Raw genomic sequence first — 22,845 nt, forward strand, 5'->3', positions numbered from 1 at the left:
TTCTTGTCCTCTGAAACCTCTTGAGCTGGACTCCCAACAGTTCTGATCACCCTCACCACCCCTGTGTTCCATGTTCTTAATTGTATAGCCCATTAAGGCCTACTTAAAGTAATCAATTGCTTTTCTAGTTCAAAGTCCCAAAGTGTTCCTTATTCCTCCAAACAAAAGCATGGTCTGGCCGGTTGTCGAGGAACCCCAATCCTTGGTATGAATTTCCATCTTAGTTAGGGTTTCTGTTGCTGTGAAGAGACACTATGACCATGGCAACTCTTACAAAGGAAAACATTGTCATCATGGTGGGAAGCGTGGCAGCATGCAGGCAAACATGATGCTGGAGAAGTAGCTGAGAGTTCTTCATCTGCATCTGAAGGCAGCAGGGGGAGAGAGTGACACTGGGCCTGGCTTGAGCATCTGAAACCTCAGAGCCAACTCCAGGTGATACACTTGCTTCAATAAGGCCATGAGCCCATCCATGGGAGCCATTTTCATTCAAAGCACTACAATCCTTAAGACTCTGAAATCCCCTCCCCTGCTTCCAGTACTTGGCAGCATGAATGGGTGGTTCATTAGTTGTTGATGTCACTTTTAATGATTTGGAACAGCTAACCATAGCAGTGGCACATTACCATCCTTGATCATGATTTTAATCCGTGTAACTAATTTATTGAAATATTTCCCATAATAGCAAATACAGTGTGTTTGCCACATGCATCATTGGTGACTGTGCTCAAAGGAGACAGATGTCCTTATGGACTTTGTCCACAGAGGTTCTGAAAATAAAAGCTGTCTGTATTATTGGAAGGAGTGTCAAAGGGGCCATTTAGAGGCATACAGAGGCATCAATGATACCTTCTGTAGATAGAGAATTTTAATACTTCTGCTTCAAAGTTGCCATGGTCTTATCCACACTGTCCTCAATAAAACTGTAATGTGGTGCTGAGGGAGATGGGCTGCCATGCTCATTGAGCATGGCCCTCGAGTTCAGCAGATGCCAGTGGAGTTCACAACAGTTCAGTGCCTCTGATGGAAATGAGTCATTTTCTCCAGTCCAGAGTCCATCACCATAGAAGGAACCCAGTACTGATACAACATCAGCAGATGCACAGTGCTTTCTGTTGGCTGATGTCAGGAAAGGCTGCTAGAGGAGGTGCCAGTTTCCGTTTAACACTCCATTATGATAGAAATGTGTCTCCTAGTAACGACGAAAAAGAATCAAATCCAGCAGCCTCAGCGTTCTGAGTGCTGGGATTAAAGGTGTGCATTACCACCTCAATAATATGGCTGCCTAAACAAGACCTGAAGAAGGACAACAGCAACATATATGCTAATATGGAAGGGAAAATCTATGAGAAAATAATGACTGTATAGAGAGGGAGAATGTATCATCCCGAGCAATGGGCTCCCCATTTGGTTATCCAAAACCCAGTGGTCAGCCCTGAAATTGTTTACATACAAACTACACTAAACAGATTCAGCAGGTTGTATTTATAACCAATAATTAAAGAAAAGAGGCCATGAATTTGAGAGGAATTAGGAGGGTATTTGAGAGTTTGAAGGGGCAGAGGGAAGAGGGAACTGATATAATTATATTTTGATTTTTAACAATTGGAAACATAATATCAATTTGAAAAATAAATGTTAGGAAAGTTTGTGTTACTGTCAGAAGTAGGGTTTAAACCTCTTTCCAAAGTCTATGAATTTACTGGATTGCATACTATTAGTGCCTTTTATAACAAGGAATTTAATAGTCTCTACTGTAATCACTAGTAACATGCTAGTTGGGATTTTCCTTTGAGGACACCTTGTATGAAGGGTCTACACGCTCATCTCTGTGTGACTGCTCTGGACTGTAGGCATTACTGTTCTCATTTTACAGCCCTGGAAACTGAGCCTTAGATGGAGTAAACCATTTGGCGAAGATTACACTGTTGTTCGGTAGCTAGGTGTTCTTCACACCTACTAATTTAAACCTATATCAAATTGCACAGCATTTTTCATCCTTTTAAAAGCTTCCTTGCAAAGTGGCCAGCCATATAAAGCCATAGCTGGCCAATGAGCAACCTTCTCTGTGTTGGGTCTTCAGTTTTCTTTTCTAAAGGGAGGTCCTTCCCCAGTTTTATTGCTGCTGGCCAGTTCTTTCTGACCCTGGATTTACGTGGCATTTCTTCCCTCCCCTCCCTTCTTGGTCCACCCGCCCCTCCCTCTGGCTCGGGTAACTCGAAGCCTCTGTCTTTCCTTCAGGTGACTTGCAGCACTGTATGATGGAGCCATGCCATCACTGCTGTCTGCTCTCTTTGCTGAGTTAGGGCTTTGATTAGGAGAGGAACTCACGTGCTGTTCCGACAGTGTCGTCTACCTGGAGCCACATGCTCTTCACAGAAAGTGACCAGTAGTTTCGTTCTTCAGGGGATGGGGGTGTGTTTCTATTACGGCCCTATGTGAAAAGAAGAACACAAAAGCCCTGATCTTAGTTTGTGGGCCCTACCTGTTACAAGATTAAAAACTGAGGTGAAATACTGTTCTGAATGACTTCCTCTTTACAAAAGGCAAGCACTTTGCTGGGCGTGTTCCATTATTGGATGAACACGTGTAGATCACCAGTATTTGATGAGCTCAACATATGGGCAATAAAGAAGTTGTAATCATTAAGTGTTGGATATCCCTGTTGCTAGGACAACACCTTTGTTGGATCAAAGGATGCTGACCATGTCCTTTAGCTTACTTAGCCGTCACTACTACACAGATAGTAGGGGATATTTGATGCTCCTTTAGAAATGAAGAAATGGAGACTCAGAGAGAGAGGAATTATTTTCCCAAGGGCCTGTGGCTAGTAAGTGGTAGAATTTTGGACCATTGGGGTTTTTGTGATTTTTATTGTTATCTCTGTGGTATGTTTCATAGATGTTATTAGTAAAGGCTGTACAACGAATGAGATGTCTTCTCCTGGTAACAGGTGATGGAAATGTACTGGAACACTGGGAGAAGCTAGTATCTCACAGGAAGCCAAGATGACAAGAATCTTTTCAAAATAATCCGTAAGTAAATTTTTGTTAGCTCTTTGGAGTTCTTTCAATGTCTGGATGAATCATTTTTAAGAAGTCATGGCAAAAGGACAGTACAGTCAAGTGACATAAATGTGTAAAAACCGAAAATGTTTCAAAAAGTATCAGGTGGAGAGGTAGCTCAGCGGTTGAGAGCACTGGCTGCTGTTCCAATGGTCTTGGGTTCAATTCCCAGCACCCACAGGGCAGCTCATCACTGGCTGTAACTCCAGTTCCAGGAGATCTGAGCATTTTCTGCTGGCCTCTGAGTCACTGCACAGTGACACAGTGCACAGCCATACATGCAGGCACAACACCCGCACACATAACATTAAAATAAGGATTAAGAAAAGTTTAAAGTAATCTGGACACCTCAGGGCGTGATGCTAACCCGTGAGAAGGTTTGATATTGCATGAGTCTTTCTTAGTAGGACACATCATTTTTAGTTGAGCGCATCAGTTCCGATGGACAGAACAAGAGTGGCAGATGACAGGAGAATTCCTTGTCAGCAGTTAAACTAGGAGTGGTCCCTGAAAAGCGCAGATGGTCTTGCTTTCAGGGACCCCTGGAGTCCACTTCTTTAGGTAGCTCTTTGGGTATTAGAAGTAATTATGAACAAAATTGCTGACTGAGTAAAATTCACTCCGTTGTCCACAACTCTTCCCTCTGTGTCTGTGACACTATCCCTGGAGAGATGTGGCATGACCATCTACTCACCCTTGGTAGGACACCAACGGCAGACCTTACAGACCTAAGTCCCACTTGGTGCACCAATGCATGGACTGGAGTTCCTTGCGGGAGTGTGGTTGAGGAGTTACTTACGGGGAGCAGGGAGGAGTCAAAGGCAGCTGCACCAGTGAACTCTCACCCCAGCGTGGTCCATGATTCACAAAAGCTGGAATCCTGGAGCTCCCTGCATGACTTTGCAGGCAGGTCAGTGTCTTGTCCAGGCAGCTCTATTAGCCTGGGTCTCCTCAGCAGCCCTGGCTGCTTATTCAATTTAGTGTATCTGGTCCATTTCCAGAACTCCTGGGGACTTCTGAGTTGTTTATTTCCTGAGTCTAAATGAGCTTCCCTCTAGAACCCTAAGTCTTAAAGAGCCTCCTTCACATCTTTCTGGGTCTCAATGAGCCTTGGAAGAAATCGTGGCCTTTAATCCCAGCACTCGGGAGGCAGAGGCAGGCAGATCTCTTTGAGTTCGAGGCCAGCCTGGTCTACAAAGTGAGTTCCAGGAAAGGCACAAAGTTACACAGAGAAACTGTCTCGAAAAACCAAAAAGAAAAGAAAAGAAAAATCGTTACACACTATTGTATCTCTGAACAGTTGTTAGTTATCTGACAGTTGCATCTGGCCAATTTCCAGGGCACTGTGATAATAATGCTGGTAATGTTATCACTGCATGTTATAGTGGAAAATTCAGATATATTTAGTCAGGCATTTCTAGGCCTCACTTGCTCTTGTGCCGTTCAGATTCATCTGTGTATTGGACTTGACAATCCCTATTACGACATGAAAGACTGTCCATAGGACTTCCTTGGGCATTACAGGGTCACAATAAATGCAGGTGCTTTCTCTCTGTATACTTTGTATTGTGATTTGCAATTTATAAGCCTTTATTCTGACTCAAAAGATGGGCCAGCTCAAACATGGCAGCCCTGTGAAAGGATGTTGATAAATATTTCAGGTGGTGAAGTCTGGTAAGTCTCAGCACTGTGGTTCTGCCAGGAGGGATTCCAATGCCAGCAGGTTCCTGGGGGTGTAAACACTTCTGTTATACTTGATTTCAGCCTGTCCTATAGAAGTCACCAAAGGCAGGTTTGAAAGTGATATGCACTCCATTATATGGTTTTCTATGAATTAGATGGGGTCGTTGCAACCAGCATCAGGAGCCTAGCTAATGGCAAAATAATCAGGAGGTAATTAATTTTGAGTGTTTATTACCTTTATTTTGGGTATAATTTAAAAATTTTCAAGTTTCTATAATTTTTTAAATTTTTATTTTATTTTTACTTACCTGTATGGATGTGTGTCTCTGTGTGTGGCCACGGAGGGGTGGGGTATTGGATCCCCTGGATCTGGAATTACAGGCAGGTGTGAGCTGCCTGATGGGGACACTGGGAACAAGCTCAAGTTCTCTGCAAGAGCATAAGTGTTCTTATCAACTGAGCTATCTCTCCAGCCCAAGTTCCTCTAGTTTAATTATTACTGTGACCAACTTGCCATTGACCCTGAGAAATTAGCAGTCTGCTGTAGTGCCGTGGTGCAAGCTGGCTCCACCATACCGGTATGGCAGACTCCTATTGTGAAGGTACATCAGAGCCCTGTTCTGCAGTTCCCTGTCGTGGCTGTGTGATGGGAGCACTTCGCTTTGGCTTAAGACAAAAACATTTGGTAAAATCCACAATCTCGTGACCATGTGACTTCTGGGATGGAAGGTAAATGCCAAGACCAATTTTGAACTTAAGTCTCTGTCCTCAGGGGTCCCGCTGGCATTATGGAACTGTGAGCTCAGCTTTGTGGCTGATTCCTGGCATCTCTTGTGTCTTCTGGCTGCTTGGTGACAAGGCTTGGAGACAGATCCCAGCTGCTTTCTACTTCCTTCTGTCTCCTCCCTGTCATCTCTCCATCTGAACTCCTCGGTTGGTGACACCTCCAGGGTCACTCTTGGAGTACCTCCATATACTACATGCGGTTTTACTTTTACTTTTGATTCATAAATTAAGTTTTAGTGGAAAGTAAATTGCTTGCAGAGAGCCAACTCTGAAAGACTTAACGCTCACCTTGGCTCGATTACGGAATCATAGGGAGAAAAGTAGAGAAAAGGGCAGGCTTAGATCATCTGGATCACATGGCTCAGCGTTTCTTCTAGAAGCACTTTCTTTTTCAGTTTTTCTCACTTGCCCTTTAGAAGGGAATAATTGAAGCCTGGAATTGCTAAGTAACGGCGCGGAGATCATGGTGGTTGTCTTTATTTTAAATCTCCACCACCTAGCACTCAAATACTTGTTATTAAGTCATAAAGAAAGAAAGAAAGAAAAAACCTGGGATATTTCAAAGCATTCATTTGTGTTAATTCCCTGAATCCGATTTATATAATCTTAAAACATTCATTTCTCTTATTTCCTCCTAAAAGATATTTATAGTTCACAGTGAATCTGGAGATTATTGAATTACTACAAAATTCATTCTTGTCTATTTCATGTGGAAGCTTATGGTTCAGACCAGAGAGACGTCCTTGGATTATGAATCACCTGACCCTGGGCCTTCCTCAGGATTGAGGGTCTTTGTAACAGAAAGTAATCATGGGGGTAACAATGAATGAATGAAGTATTTCACAGATAAGCACTTAATTTGTTTTATTATCTCCCAGGACAATAAATAATCTCTTTGGTTTCTGAATACCCCAAGTATCACTATAATTCTGGTCAGATCCACTCGGTGTGTGTAGTCTCCTACTGAGTCTGTGCTGCAGCTTAGTGGTATGTTCAGATCAGCTTGCAGCACTTCTCTGGGCACCTGCTCTCATGGTTGGGGGTAAATTTCAGTACAAATAAAACATGCTAATTCCACTTCAAGGGTCAGTGAGGCCTTAACAAAGACAATAAGCATTTCAATAGAAAGTAGTAGATTTTATAAAAGATATATGCAATGTGCAGAGCACAAAAGAAAGAGATTAATTACCCAGGTGTCAAGAGGCGTGTGCTGGATTAGGGCGGGTTTTCAGAGGCAGAGAACATTTGAGTAGAGCATTTGCTAATTAGCGTCTCAACCTAAACTATGAGAGTTAGCATTGCTGATTGGAAAGAATTGTGAAAATGTGAAAATTACTCAATTAAAAACTCATCTTTGAAATACTAGTTCAGGTGCCACTGGGGCCTTGGGTAAATCACAATGATAGTGAGGAAGAAATAGTGAGATGGTGTCTGGAGATTCACGTGATTGGCATGAAGTCTCACGGAAATAGGGGAGCTGCTTTTTAGAGCGAGGTGCCCTAGTTTGCTTCTTGAGGCCGTGCCCTCTCGGCCAGCAGTTCTGCTGTAGTCTTGCCCCTATTGAACATGTCAGCCTTCTTTAGCTATTACCAGCTCAAAAGAGGCATTTAGATAGGAGGTGTAGGACTGATCAAGATGGACCTTCCTTTTTTCTTTAAGCATGTGTCTAACGTTGTCAGAGTCAAGGTGTAGAGTATTCTGAGCCGTGGGGCCAGCTTCTGGGATCCCAGACTGTGACACATATGCTACCCATCCATAAAGAAGCAGGCAGTGTCCTGCACCCCCAGACAACTTCAGTACTTTGTGAACTGTGTTGAGACGGCTGCACTTTTCCGTGTGCTGGCCCCTGATTTCAGGTGCCCTTGCTTTCCGTTAGCCCAACTAATGACCCTCTTCCTCAGCATGTATTATGATCTTATTTACCATGCTCTAGATGTTAAGCTGCCCTTCTCCAATGTGTAGTTTTTCACATCAACAGATTGCCCTGACTCATTCACTGACTTGTGCACATGCTTTTCCTTTCACATAGAAGTCCTTTAATTTCACAGATGACATGTTAATTTATGTCTCCTGTCATATAAATGAGTCAACATATAGTTGCAACAGAATTAAGCCCTTCCCTGGTGGATTGTTTTCTTTGATTTCTCTTTTTTCCTCTGGCCATTGGCTCACTCTTCCATGATGGCTGATGTGTGGATTAGAGTCCATTATTGTTCCTTGAGGCACACCTTTCCTTTGTCGTTTTATGTCACGAGACAACCAGTTGGTCTTGGTTTAATAAGACCTTAATTAGGGTCATTTGGAGTTGACCTCTCCAGGCACACATCTCATGACCTGATACTGCGTCAAGGAGATTTGGTGTACTTTAGTATCCCAGTAACTAGTCCTGGCTAGGTCCATGGAGCAAACCCCGGAGGAACCATAGACTTGTCTTCTAGTAGTCTCTGTGTTTGGCAGGGTACTATTTAGGTTCCGGTTTCTTCAGGACTGAATTCAGCAGTTGCCTTAGTTAGGATGTCTGTTGCTGCAATGGAGTATCATGACCAAAAGGAAGTTAGGGAGGAAAGGGTTTATTTGGCTTACACTTCCAGATCATAGTCCATCATTGGAGGAAGCCAGGACAGAAAATCAAGCAGGACAGGATCCTGGAGGCAGGAGCTGATGTGGAGACCATGGAGGAGCTTTGCTTACTAGCGTGCTCCTCATGGCTTGCTCAGCCTGCTTTCTTATAGAACCCAGACCACCAGCCCAGGGAAGGCACCACCCACAGTGGGCTGGGCCCTCCTCCATCAATCACTAATCTTATGGAAACATTTTCTCAATTAAGATTCCCTCCATTCAGATAACTCTAGCTTGTGTCAAGTTGACATAAAACTAGCCAGCACAGCAATTTTATGTTCCATCATTTCTGATCGCCTCTGGGTTGTATTTTCAGAAGGCACAGAGTACTTATTTATCTGTTTGCACCTTTTGGCTATTTTGCAGATTTTATTTTTATTTCTAATTATATGTGAATATGTGTGTGCCGTGTATGGGTTTGTGCATGTGAGTGTATACTTCTGGAAGCTAGAAAAGGAGCCAGAATTCAAGGCAGTTGTGAGGCACCTGATGTGGGTGCTGGGAATGTAACTCTTCTGTGAGAGCAATAAGTGCTTGTACCAGCTAAGCCATCTCTCTAGCCCCCTTATTTTAGTTTTTTGAGACCATGTTTTACTATGTAGCCTAAGCTGGCTTTCAGTTTATCTGCCTCCCGGGTACTGAGAGGTACAGACAGGAGCCTCCTCCACTCTCTGCTTTATTAAGAAAGGCACTTCTTAGACCAACATCTTCTAAGTCTTTGAGAACACAACTATGAAACGAAACCATTTCCACCTCAGTCAGGAAGAGGAGCACACAGCTGTCAGGTTCCTCGTCGAATAGTGTGATGGCTGTATGGGTGTTGATTGTATTATTATGTGCCGTAACAGGTACCTTAAATGCATCCTTTTGAATGTATTCAATACTAAATGATCAGTGAAAAAAAATTAAGTGTGGGACAGTTTATACTACTGACTATAGCCATTATGTTTATGATGGCAGACCTGACAGTCTTCCCCAAGCCAGCATTATTTAAAAATTTTTAAACTTTCTACTAAAATACTTTAGACTGGTGGTTTAATATAGGTGGTGTTTTCTTTTTTGTGAGGGTACTGTTTGTAAGTCCTCGATTTTTCAGATGTTACAAACTGTCTTGCGGTGTTATAAATAGAGCATATATAAAATAATGGAAGTCACTGCCATGACCAGGTACGCCAGCCGTAAATGAATTAAATCATAGATAGAATTCCAGATGCATTTTCCATGTTTTGAATGAAGTCTGAGTGTGGTATTAGAAATATTATTGATGTCAAATTTCAAATCAGTTCTGAGTTAAATGGGCTATTTAGGATGGCCTGGAGATGCCATCATCTACACTCTAGACATGTCTCCAGTGACAGGGACTCGATGGCTAGGCAAAAGTTCACTGACTTTAACCTTTAGTGAACGTCTAGAATGCAGTTTATACCCAAGTGGAGGAATACTTGGTTCATCCTCCACATTAGGCATAGAGTGGAATTTCATGCTAGGCGTTGTTATTTATTATCTAGGAAGTGAACCCATTTTCTTCTGATGGAATTTACTCCCCCCACCAATCTAACTAGATGGTTCTCTTGTAGACCAGGGCATCATAGATACATGGCCCTGACTAGATGGTGTAAGTCTTGTTGAGAGTTTTAAAAATTACAACTCTAAAACATGAAACAGTCGCTCATAGTGGCAGTGCTGGGAACTGAGTAGAAGGTAAGCGTCAGAGGATTTCTTGTCCCTGAAGAGTTCGTTCACTGGGATTGGATCCTAAGGTCCAGTGAAGCCATGTCAGGCATCCCTGGTGCCTATAATCTTCATTCAGTTCACCCCGTCTTGCTGCCTGGCCTCCGCTGCTTCAGGAGCCATTTCTGTTACACACAGGCTAAAGAATGCTGACTGACTGCCTCTCTTGGTTGTTTATATTTGGGATGTTTACCAGTGCCCTTTGTCACAGATAACAGCTGTGAAGCATTTAATTAGATAATAGGGTGGCTGGTTTCTGACGTAGCTTTTTGAGAAGAGTGGTAGTTTATTTCTACCTGCCATAAAAGCAGACATGTATTGACACTAATTAAACTAGTGACTGTGGGTGTGTGGGTATATGTGTGGCAATGACTCTAGGTGCTTGATCTAATGCAAACGTCACATGACTTTTGATTAGGCCATCCAAACAAATGTACCCCTATCATGGTGTGTGTGTGTGTGTAGGTGGATTTTTCTGTCCTTCCTTCCAGCTGCCAAATCATGACACAGAGATTTCTTATTAATTATGAAAGCTCAGCTGATAGCTTAGGCTTGTTTCTAACTAGCTCTTACAACCCATTAAATTAACCCATTCTACTCATCTACATGTTGCCATGTGACTTGTGGCATTTACCTGTCCTCCTGCATGTCTTACTCCTTCTCCGTCTGGCTGGTGACTCCTTGCGTTTCCACCCTTCTTTTCAGCGTCCTCTGTGCCTGGAGATCCTGCCTAGCTATTGGCCATTCAGCTTTTTATTAAACCAATAACGGTGACACATCTTCATAGTATACACAAAGATTATTCTACAACATGTGTGTGTGTGTGTGTGTGTGTGTGTGTGTGTGTGTGTGTGTGTGTAAGAGAGAAAGAATACAGTTGTCTTGAACTGTGCTTTGGTACTGTGCTTTATTATTGAAGTCATTATTAAAGTTAGGTAAACAGAGGTATTTGTGCCTATAACACATACATTGAGAGATTTATATGAAAGAAGAAATGAGTGCTTTGGCAAATTATCAAACATGTATATGTTCCTTACTTGAAGGAAGCTAGACCAACTGACCACCACTCTCCAGTGGGCTAGTGTTTGGGGAACTGAGATTTGATGCCGCACAGTGTTGTGTAAACTTCCGTCCTTTCAGGAAGTGCTAGATTTGCTTCCTGAGAAGCCTTCTGTGTTGGTGGAATGTGTCATAAAGATCGGAGAAACACATCTGATGCTTGGCTTCTGCTTGCCAACTGATTTCAAAAACGATAATAGTTGTTTATTCTTGATGCATCAGCCCAGGTTTTCTCTTCACTGTTGAGGTTGTTCTATGACTTGGGCAGCGTTAGAGCAATAACAATGACTATTTAGGATCTGCTTGGGCCTGAGGGACATATAGGGCTCTGAAATACATTGCTTGTCTCAGCTGCAGTCTTACCTGGTAGGAGAGAGGGTAGAGAGCTCACAGAGAAGGGAGGCATGAATGAATGAGGTCTCTTCCCTTTGAGGAAGGAAAAAGGACAGGAGTGATCTTCAGGGCTTGGGCGAGTGAGTGAGTTCTAGAAGGAAGTCCTGAGTGGGTCTGGAATAGGGGAAGTAAAATGATATGAGGAAGTCATTAGACAGCAAGGCCAGTGTGGGACAGATGTGGAGGTGACTATGTGCTCAGTGCCCATGGGAAAGCCACGAATAGAGTCAGTGGGTTCTTCAGCAGTGTAGTTTAAAGACTGGGCTCCATGGAGCAGAAGCCGGCTTCTAAAGGGCTGAAGGGTATACCTCCAGGCCTGTGGGTTCATCTGTTTTTGTTTTTTCATAACTGTATATTGAGAAGCTTTGTGCTGTCACTGTAGGTAACAAAGACCTGGAAATATTTAACCCCTTCCCCTTGTGAGAGTACTGTAACTATATCAATAATGGTGGCCTTGTTTCTGGTACATGAAGACTGTGAGAAATGTCTTTAAGTGCTTTGAGTTTTAATTGCAGCTGATGACATTCAGGAAGGTTTCCTTCTTCCTGGGTGGAGCACCTTCTCTGAACGTAAAGCTTGATATAGCAACCAACATATTACCTAGTATATAATATACCAGTATATAATATGCAACCAACATAGTCCACAAGGTATAATAAATAGCAGTAGTTTTCTAAATAAAAAAAAATCACTGCTTTTAAAAATCCATCTGAACTTGAACATTTGAGAAGTTGCCTTTAGGAGACTGTTTTCCTTTTGATCTCCTCTAAGCTCAGTGACCGAGAGAGGAAAGGTGCTGAACTTTGACATATATCATGTGATGGGACTGATGTGTCTGGAGGCCAAGAGGGAGGGGCCTTCAGCTGAAATAGCAGTTGGACAGCATCCAACCTCAGTGACTGGCACAAGGGACCAATGTTTGAACCATGAATGGCGGAAATGGTACAGTCATAAAAGGAAGCCTTCCTGTCACACCTGTTGATAGTCAGTTGCCCAGAGATGGAGATGGAGCACGGAGGCTTCAAGAAATTAGCTTTGAGGGTTTGTGAGTGAAGTGTTAGCCTTATGGGGAGTATGGGAGAAGTTCACGATCAGGCTCCTTCATGTGCTGGGTACCTGTTGCTAGATACATCTTGCTTCTGCCGCCTTGGACCATTTGTTTTCCCATCCCATTTGTTCTTCCTAGTGGAAGAGCTGGCAGAGAACCTCGGAGAGATGAAATTGTTTGTTGTGGTCGGTTACTGGCAGAGCCTAGACTGGGAAGGGCACTCTGGCTTCATGGTGCAGTGTTCTTTCTGCTTTCTCCCGTTGCCTCATAGGAAAGAACAATATTTTAGGACGGCCCCACTCTCACTTCAGGTCTTGTTGGCTAGAGGACATTTGAAGAAATCTTGGCCAGTGGGATGACTGGTTCTAAGGAAACACAAGGTGCTCTGAGGAAACGGCTCAGCCTACAGCGCTTGCTGCGTTGGCTGTTTAACCATGAGGACCCGAGTTAAAACCCTAGAGCCCGCCAGGTGGTGGTAGCACACACCTTTAATCCCAGCACTTGGGAGGCAGAACCAGGCAGATCTCTGTGAGTTCGAGGCCACCCTGGTCTACAGAACGAGATCCAGGACAGGCACCAAAACTACATGGAGAAACCCTGTCTCGGAAAAAAAACAAAAACAAAAACAAACAAAAAACCCCTAGAGCCCATGTGAAAAAGCCCCACACCAGGCTTGAGCTGTCAAGACGGCTTGAATAAGGGCTGGTAGACGCCAAGGCTGATAAGCCTGAATTTGATCCCTGGAACCCACAGGGTGGAAAAAGAGAACTGACTCCCGTTAGTTGTCCTCTGACCTCCACAAGGCACTGTAGTACCCCCTACTCCCCAGTAAATAAATACGTAGATGGGAAAGCTGGGCATGGTGGTACATACTTATAATCACAGCATTGTGGAAGAGAAGACACAGATCTCTGGGGCTTCAGCCTGATTGGGGAATGCCAAGCCAACCTTGCGTCAAAAACACACACACAAAAAAAACCCCAAAACAACAACAACAACAACAACAACAACAAAAACAACAAAAAACTAAAATTGAATGTACCTGAGGAAAGACACCCAAGATTTTCCTCTGGCCTCTAAGCATAAACATACATACAGCTATGCATGTGCTTGTGTGTATGCACATAACACACACACACACACACACACACACACACACACACACACACGAGGGAGAAATAACCAATAAAAATAATCTTTCTTCCTGTCAGAAACTCCATCATTACTAGTGATCAATTCATGTTTTAATAGATCAGTACCCCAGGATTTAAGAGTTCTGAAGTCTCCTCTAATTTGCCAAATTTCAACTCTTACAAGTTTCTTTTAAGTGTTTTCTTTTCATTAAAATATGATGTTTAAGCCACTGTGTCTATATAGAACTTTTTAAAATTTATTCTTGCTTTTTTAAGTATATTTAATTTTCTCCTAAATAAAATCACTCCGTTAAGATTCTTTATTTTGCTAGTAATCCCTTCCTTTCAATTATATAATAATATCAAATCCAAGAAACGTAAACCATAAGCCTAAGTTTCTCATGACTTAAGAGAGGCAGACCATACAACACCAAGTATTCCAGCTCTGAAATTCTCTGTGTGTTTTTAGCATAAAAAAATTTTTTTAAATCAAAGGCCAGTTTATCATTTAAAAATTTTCCTTTGCAGTTTAGGGGATGGAACCTTGCACCTGTATATGTTAAACTAGAACTTCCTCACACAGCTAACATCCAGCCCTCGCCACCCCTTAAAAACAAACAAACAAACAAACAAAAGCTCTTTAAAAGTATGGGTCAGAGTCTCCCTAAATTTCCCAGGCAGGTATCCTGTTTCAGCCTCTGGATTAACTGGGATTACAGGTCTGTGTCACCAGGCCCTGCTCAGTCTATGACTGTCTACAGTAGTGGAATTCAGGATTCAGGACTTGGCATTTCTGAGTACCTACTCTGTGGAGCACTGTGCTAAGTGTCTTGCATGTAGGGTCACTATAATCTGGCCACCTCTGTTAGATGGGTACATTCCAGGCTCATTGCAGATCATTAAATTGCAGGTCAGCTCTCAGCCTGCTTTGATGGAGGACTCAGAGCGCTTTGCACCCATTACAGCCTCATCTCAGGAAGTCTTAAGGCAGAAACCCAAGGACTTCCACTGGTTATTATAACATGATCAGGCCTGGCTTCAGAAAAGTTTCACAAACTTTAGAAGTTTTAAAGTTCTTAAAAGCTTAAACTGGAGTGGGAACCTGAAAGGCTGCTAAACTCGACCTAAATCAAGACAGGAAAGTTCCGCCTTAACCAACAGTGAACGCGCTTATTGGTTAGGATTGCACAGGGGCTGACTCACTTCTTTAGCTGTAGCAGAGAGCCACGCCCTGCATTCCAAAAACCCTGTGCAGCCTGAGGCGCGCGGGCCTTGCTTTTGCAGCCCCTTGAGCTCAGTGTCCTGTGTGCTGGTCAGCTTCCCAGAGGCGGTCTGCCGGGGACAGCAGCCACTCCCCACGGACGGACGCAGGCACGCACGCAGAGCCCCGCTCAAACTTGATCCTTCAGGAACTTTCCAAGAGGCTGTCTCTGGGAGGAGAGGTACGTGTGGCTCTTTGTGGGAAGGCACTTCATTAAAATTTTCTCCGGGGTGATGGGTTGTAGCAGCGCCAGATGGTGGGACTCCAGGAAAAGTAGGCAAGGAGTGATTCGCGTTTGACTTCCACAAGGCACTCCGATTTCCAGTGGGATTTCCTTCACTAAGAGAAGCCAAGGGAATCGGCTTCCTAGATGGGCTTCAGTCCTAAACTGGGTGCTGCCGAGTGGCAGTGCAGTGGCTGGGACTGTGGCTGTGAGTATGTAGGGCGAATCAACAAATGCGTCGAATTCTGTGGGATGCTAGCCCTTGTGGTTCCGAGTGTATAATATACAACCAACGTAGTTTCAGTTTGGGGTTGTCAGGGTTTCCTAGAGTAAGTCTTTGAGAGGTGAGATTGTATTTACAGTTTGGCTGTTGAGTTTTAAGGAGCTCTGGCGTCCTCCAAACTCACCTCTACAAAAGATCTTCCAGCCAGCGTTGGAGGAGCTGGTGAGTGAGCCCTGTACCAGGTGCCAGGAGGAAGCACGTGCTGCCCGTGTTTTCCAGAGAGAGTGTTTACCCTGCAGGCTTCTGCTTCTGTTTAGTGCTGCAAGGTGATTGCTCTTGTGAAAATAACCGAGAATGCATGAGAGTTGCCCCCCCTTTTTCTTTTGCTGTGTGTTTTTTACTTGAGTCGTCCCCAGCAGGAATCTGAGCTCTGTTTTTATGATGGGGGCAAATTTTCATTCTACTTTTAACCTGGTTGAGTGTGTGTGTGTGTGTGTGTGTGTGTGTGTGTGTGTGTGTGTGTGTGTGTGTTGCTAGGGATACAGCCCAAGGTCTCCCCCATGCTGCATAAGCATTCTACCGGTCAAACTAGATCTCTAATTCTTTGTCTTATGGTTTTTAAACTTAGGTAGAAACAAACTTGGTAAGCCTTTTAAAAATGTTTGGCCAGCAGGTTTATTTGTACTGCACAAGTCGATTTTGATTTTATTTCTTGGTGGTGGCCATAGAATCCAGGGCCTCTCATGGAGCTAAACCTCCCACCCCACCCCCCAGGTTACTTACTTTCTTGCCATAGCTTGGGCAGGTAGGGGCCTGGGAAATAGCTTTTGATTTCTAAGGACATACACAGTACAACAGAGATGCTATCGCAAGTAGAATCAGTGTGTACCAGAAAGGCGGGCACTTGCTGTTCTCATGGCAGAGGCAGTAACAAGGACATTTTAAAACTGATCTACGGTTAAGAATGTGAATTAAGCTAGGAACATTATCCCTGCACTTCTGCATTTGTGAAGCTGTAGACTGATGCTTTCAGTAGATGGAGAGAGCGCAGAGGAAAATTCTTTGCGACTGACCTTTCTTAGGTCTATAAAGGAAACTTCTCTAGAAAGAAATCACGTCTAAATGGGGTAATTAAATTACTCGTTGGTAATTGGAGATGTGAGTTACTTTCTGAGCGTCCAGCACCCTTTGAAAGCTCTTGGACTAATTGTTAAGCCAGCTACCTGTGTTGCCCTAGACTGACCCAGTGCCTGGGTAAAAGGTAGCAGCTTGGAAGGCCTGGGCAATAACCGCTGATGTTCAGAGAAAAGAAGCCTTAAGGGCACTGCTGGGCAGTTGGAAGGCCCCCTCAGGTGGTAAGAAAATGGGAAACCAGCCTGTTAACTCTTAAATGTCCAACATCTAAAGGCATAGTTGAATGTGGATGGTTCACGTAGCAGTTGTTACAAAGCTGAACACTGAAGAATGTCCATTTGTGTGCAACTGAAATGGTGTGCTTCCATTTTCTCCCACTGATTTTCATAGGAGCTAAGAGGGAAGTGTATTGCCCCTGCCTTGTAGTTCAAGACTTGGTATAACCTGTTTCCCATTTCACAGTCAGTTGCTTTCTTTGTTAGAAGTTAGCGTTAGACGTTTGTCCCCCCCCCCCCCCCCCCCCCCCCCCCCGTGGCTCTAATAGCTGTCAAACTGTGCCAGTCTTCCTTATGTGAAATTGTACTGAGGAGAGTCTTGGTTTGGAACAGATTTCCATGCGATTTTAAAGGTCCTCGGTGCCCCATGCCCAAGTCTCAAAGTTCACGGAATAATATATTTACTCAGGAAGCTTGAAGTTTTCAAATATTAACTGAGCAAGCCCTACACTCTTCTTGATGGGTGAGTTGATACATGTGGCTGCCTCGGGGCGATCAGTCTTTGGTGACTTTTTTTCCTCAAGCTCTTTAGTTCTGAATATGTCCTTCCTGCTCCTCAGAAAGCACACACTGGCTTTCTCCAAGTGTGACGCCAAGAGCGGGGGATCCTGGGCCTTTAACGGTGACTGTACATACGGACTGTGTTTGATGTGCTGTGTGGAAATAGTTTTCAAGTTAGGTTGGCACTTAGGGTAGTGTTAAACTTACCTTTTCAAAATGGTGAAATGGGGCTTAGTGGCTGAGAGCACTTAGGAGTTCCTGAGTTCAGTTTCCAGCATCCAGGCCAGGCAGCTCACAACCACCTGTAACTCTAGCCTCAGTGAGATCTGGTGCCCCTAGCCTCTGTGGGCACCTGCACTTATGCCTCCTATTTACATAATTAAAAATAATAAAAAGGAACTTAAGAAAAGAATGATGAGGTAAAGGACATGATAATGGATACAATTTAACCTGTTAGAAGGGGGGAAAGGTATAGTGTATCTCACCAGTGGTGGCCATCTGTTGGCATACCGTGATGCAAGAAAACAACGCCACCTTCTCGGAAGACCAAGAGGCACCTATTTCACCTTAACCCACCCTTCACCTCCATCTGTTTTACTTGGGACTCCCACCCACCTTTCAAGCCAAGAATGCCGTGGCCACCTCCTCAGATCTCTACATCCTAGCCGTTTTAAGTGACGTGCATTCTTGAGGATGTTGAAAGAGCATACCAGGGCTTAGGGGTGTAGCTCAATGACAGAGTATTTGCAGAGTACCCAGGAGGCCCTGGGTTCACTTCCTGGTCTGCAAAAAACAAATGAAAAGAACATGCAACAGAATATGCCAGTATGAGGCAAGAGGATCTGGAGCTCAAGGCAAGCTTGGGCTACATAGTGTGGTCCTCAGTATTTCAGTATCTGGCATATGCTTGCTAAAGATCACGTATGTGTTCATTAACCTTACTTCTTTTTTAATGGAGACATTGGGCAGGTATTTCAGGACATTGGCATATATATGGCTTCTCAACTTCAGTACAAGATTTAAAGTGTCCTGTGTGTTCATTATCCAAGAAGGAAAATGTGGGTTGGACAGCACTATGGATACACAAGGCTGTCTTATACCCAAAGAAGGCTGGTCTGGAGAACAGTGATGTCAGACTTAAGCAGTATTGAGCAACCTGCTGAGATGAAGCTGGGGAATCTCGGATTACCGGGTGGAGTCCCTAGAAGATGTGATTCCCACAGGTCTGACTCCTTGGATGATTTACTGGAACACCTTGGGCATCCATTTCCTTAATCACAAAACAGAAATAGAATACGTTGTAGTCGGATTTTTCTTTGGGCCACCAGCTCACAAATAATGACGTGGAGACTTATTATTAATTATAAAAGCTCAACCTTAGCTTAGGCTTGTCCCACTAGCTCTGAACTAAATAACTTAAATTAACCTGCTTTTATTAATCTATGTTTCACCATGTGGCTTTTTACCTTTCTTTTCATTCTATGTGTCTGACTCCCTCCATGTCTCGTTAGTGTCTCCTCTGTGCCTTGATTATCTCCTCCTACTTCCTCTCTCTGCCCGCAAGTCCCATCTATACCTCCTGCCTAGCTACTGGCCATTCAGCTCTTAATTAAACCCATCACAGCAATATATCCTCACACAGTGTACAAATGTCCCATAACAAGACTTACCTCGTAGACAGTTAAAGACAATGAAGGATTAAAGTAGCTAATTCATGAGAAGTGCTCCAGAGCAATAATAAACTTCATGCCTTACCTTTAGTGAGTGTTGTTGCTGTGGATTTTTCTGCTTTCGTGGTCCTCCTTGAGACAGGTGGTTGTGTGTACTGGGTTTGTATTTAAATCCATGTCTTGAGTGTGCACCGAAGTTTTGGAGAGGGTCTGTAATCACTTGAGCAATGGTTAGAAGACACTTGGTATGTTCACTGTAGAGAAGCTGGGATGTTACTTATTTAATAGAAAGATGCCGATAGCTGACACCAGATTCTGTATGTGCCCTCTGGTGTAGCGTGCCTTCCCATGGGGAGTTGTGGCTTGGTGTGAAGAAGAATATGTACTGAACCAGGCTGTAGGAGAGCTACTTCCTGAATTTAGTACAATTTTTCCATGTGCAGTTGTGTCAACTGACTCTGTGGTTCTCCTCAGAGACCAGTTTTACCCTCTAGAGGACATAAGGTAATGTCTGGACATAGTTTTTATTGTCATGACTGGGGGTGGGTGGAGCCAGGCATGCTGCTATCCATCTTACAGGAAGCTGACGGCCCCATGACAAGGACTTACCCTGTCCAAACTGTCCGTAACTCAGGGTTGAGAAATCCTGGCTTAACAGTTGAGTGCTTGCTGTGTTTGTGAAATTGGAATAGCTGGTTTTGCTTGGGTAGTATCACCAGCTACCTGGAAGAAGGTGTTTATGAGAGAGCCTTTGAGTTTTAGTATGTTCTAAAATCTGCAGGTGTCTACAAGAGCTGTTTGTTTGTTTGTTTGTTTGTTTTTAATCATTGGTGGTATGTTCCACTAGCATTTGCCCCATTCCCTAGAGGAATATATGGTGGTGGTTTGGAAATAAGGTAAACCTATACTTGGATCTTTGCTCTCCAGTGTACCTGCTTTGTGATTTGAGTAACCCCATGACACAGTCCATATTAGGCTGCCTTGAAATCTTCTCTGATAACACCATTACTCTAAAACTCTTCAATTTAGCCTCTGGCAAAATTTTAAGACAAGGACAAAAAGCAGCCACATTCTTTGCCAAAATATCACAAGAAGTCTAGGCCATTTACTGATACTCTTCTCCTCCGAAACTTCCTAGCTGTGCTGTTGTAATTCACTTTGCTCTCAGCCCTGTGGTCGCCCATGTTCCTACTAGAATGGCTCATTAAACCCACCCTCCCAGCACCTGTCCCCCCAGCTTAAAGCTTTGAACTGCCTTTTGATCCATAGTCCACATTCCACCAACAGGCACCTGTCACAGCAATACCCTGCTCCTGGTACCAACTACCGTCCTGGTTACTGTTCTATGTCTGCAGAGACACCATGACCAAGGCAGCTCTTAGAAGGTATTTAATTGGAAGCTCACTTATAGTTCCAGTGGCTTAGTCCGTTATCAGCATGGCAGAGAACATGGTGGTACATTTAGGATGGTGCTGGAGAAGTAGTTGAGAGATGCATGCGATCCACAGACTGAGAGAGAGAGAGAGAGAGACACTGGGCTTGGCATGGGCTTTTGAAACCTCCAACTTTCAAATCCTTCTAATCCTTTCAAATAGTGCCACTTGATAGTGACTAAGCATTCAAATATTAACCTATGAGGAGGGGGGCATTCTTATTCAGACTACCACACAGTGTTATATGATAACATTTTGTTGCTGTTTTCATGAAGAGCATAATGGAATCTGTGATAGTTACTAAAATGTGCTGTTTGGAAAGAGGATAGACTTTTTAAAAAGTTCGCAGATGACAAACAAAGAATTCTTGTCTTTACTGCAGAAGGGTATAAATTTTTAAAAAATTTTATGTATATGGGTGTTTTGCCTATGTGTATGTGTATGCACCATGTGCACACAGTACCAGTGGAAGTCAGAAGAGGGTGTCAGATCCCTTGGAACTAGAATTATAGATGGTTGTTAGCTGCCATGTGGGTGCTGAGAACAGCAGCAAGTGCTCTTAACCACCGAGTCATCTTTCCAATCTCAGAAGGATGTATAATTTTTTAAGAGAGATGAATATTTTGTGAGCTGTCGTTTTGATCTGACAGGGAAAGACCAGAATAAATGCTAAGGGAAGACGTGCTCATGGCAGGGGACAGGAGAGGGGGGGTGTTCATAAGGGGGTAGTGAGGTTGTGAGGAAAACAAAAGTCATCTACTTTATTTAAGTCTGGAACTCGCCAAGAAGTGAGCTTGTATGTTTGGGAATTGCTCTGCTATGAAAACTACCAGTGTCTGTGGGTAAGCAGTGTAATTCTGTGTTTTTCCTACTCGTAATATGGTTTCACAATGCATTTCCCAGTGACTTAAGCGGTACACGGCACACCCCACCAGGGTAGGTGCTAAGGCATTAGCATTGTCAGCCCAGTACAGAGGTATCATGGGACCATTTTTCTTGGCCCTTTCTCTTTTTATCAAGCCCCACAGTCCGTTCTGTAGCAGCATGCAGCTCACCCATAAGAACATTTAACACATGTATTTTTTTTGCTTAAGAGTGTGATTTTTTGTGTGATAGAGGGCAGATGAGAGATTCCAGGGTTCAAATCCACTTGCTGTCTACATGGAGGGGGGGAATATTTGGCAGTTGTTAATCTTCCCAGTACTGAAGAGTTCTGTATCATAGGAGGGTGCCCTGTTAACTGTGTTGGAAACCCAGTTGTCCCTCTGAAGATCTCTTCTTTTGAACCAAATTGTCTAACCCTCACTTAAGTGCAGGGCTTGAACCTGTAAAGGTGGCCAGTGTGAGCACCCTCTCCTCCTGGCAGCAGGGGTAGAAGTCACAGCTCATTCTCCCTCTGCATGGTGACAAGCTAGACTCACAGCAGCCATGGTGTGAGTAGCTTGCATGATGGAGTGGCTTGGGCTTCAGAGCACACAGCTGAGAAATTGATTGCATAGACTAACTTTCGGGCTCACCGGATTCTCCTGATTGGGCACAAGTAGGAGGTGGCCTTCCATCTCAACAGCCTCATGATGCCTGAGAGTTGCTGGGTAATGAGGATTGGCAAAACCCCTTACTCTCAGAGAATCCTTCTTGCAGGATCATAAGCCAAGGGTTTAGTGAGTTTAATGTGGATCTCATAAGAAGGTAACTTTGAATTTGGAGATGTCTCTGCTGAAAAACCACCAGTGTCTGTGGTTAAGCAGGGTGAAGTCTGTTTTTTTTTCCTACTCTCCAAGTAAATCAACTAAAAGACTAGGGAAATTATCACTTTAGAACGCACTGATGATTGCACTTTTTGAGATTGGATGGTATTGGGTGGTTTCTTCAGGTTAGATACATCCTATCCCTTAGTTGTCTTGGATTTGGGACTAGGAATGACAACATGCTGCTGCAAGTGTTTGCAAGCTGCATACCTGTGTGCAAAGACCTAGGGCATCAACTTCCGCCCGTGTCAAACTCCCAAGTTCTAGACTGCCTAGCCTCAAAGTATAAAGATCAATTTCTTTGCATTTTTAAGGTGGGCATCACCTAGAAACCAAACATAGTCTAGACATGAGGAGGTAAAAACATTTAAAACAAATGGAACAATGTCCCTGATCACTTATGTTGTAGGACATGGTACATTTCAGAGTTTAAGCTTGAGAGCTTGTGTGGTTTAAATACAGGGTGTAAGCTCACATTCTTCTCTTCCCCCTCTCTGAAACTCCTGGCTGGAAACTTCCTTCTAACCACACTTTAGGATATGTGTCCCATATTAGGGCCAGTAGGTACATCAGTCACCCACTTCGGACCTTGAGGGGAAAGCTCACTTTGAAAGAAACTGTAAAATAAGTCTGTAATAAATGGGCCACAGAGAAGCTGTCGAGAGTCAGCAGAGGTCCAGTGGCCTGCCAGGTAGCCCTATGACTTGCCTTACGTGGCTCCGAAATTGAGAGAGAGAGAGAACGTGGAAACTGAGGTGGAAGACCAAATTAAGATTATTTTTTATCTTATTTTATGTGTATGAATGTTTTGCATGTGTGCATGTCCATCTACCACATGTGTGTAGTGCCCAAGGGCACCA

The 22,845-nt window shown here is 43.7% G+C and overlaps 1 protein-coding gene across 14 annotated transcripts in view; it reads left to right on the top strand.

Moving 5' to 3' along the window:
- Sgms1 (sphingomyelin synthase 1) overlaps window positions 1-22,845 on the top strand; it is a 277,830-nt gene that overhangs the window by 178,296 nt on the left and 76,689 nt on the right. For 8 of the 14 annotated variants that reach the window (XM_052760579.1, XM_052760585.1, XM_052760578.1 and 5 more), the window contains one exon: window positions 2,954-3,035. The exons of 5 other annotated variants lie outside the window; for them this stretch is intronic. The gene's annotated coding sequence lies outside the window, so the exon portion shown is untranslated. Of the gene's footprint in view, window positions 1-2,953; window positions 3,036-14,801; window positions 14,960-22,845 lie in introns of those variants that run through there. One more of the 14 variants, XM_052760592.1, reaches the window with a different exon arrangement.

Source organism: Peromyscus californicus, unplaced genomic scaffold, assembly GCF_007827085.1.
Source record: "Peromyscus californicus insignis strain IS unplaced genomic scaffold, ASM782708v3 Scaffold_4__1_contigs__length_199733344, whole genome shotgun sequence".
NCBI lineage: Eukaryota > Metazoa > Chordata > Mammalia > Rodentia > Cricetidae > Peromyscus > Peromyscus californicus.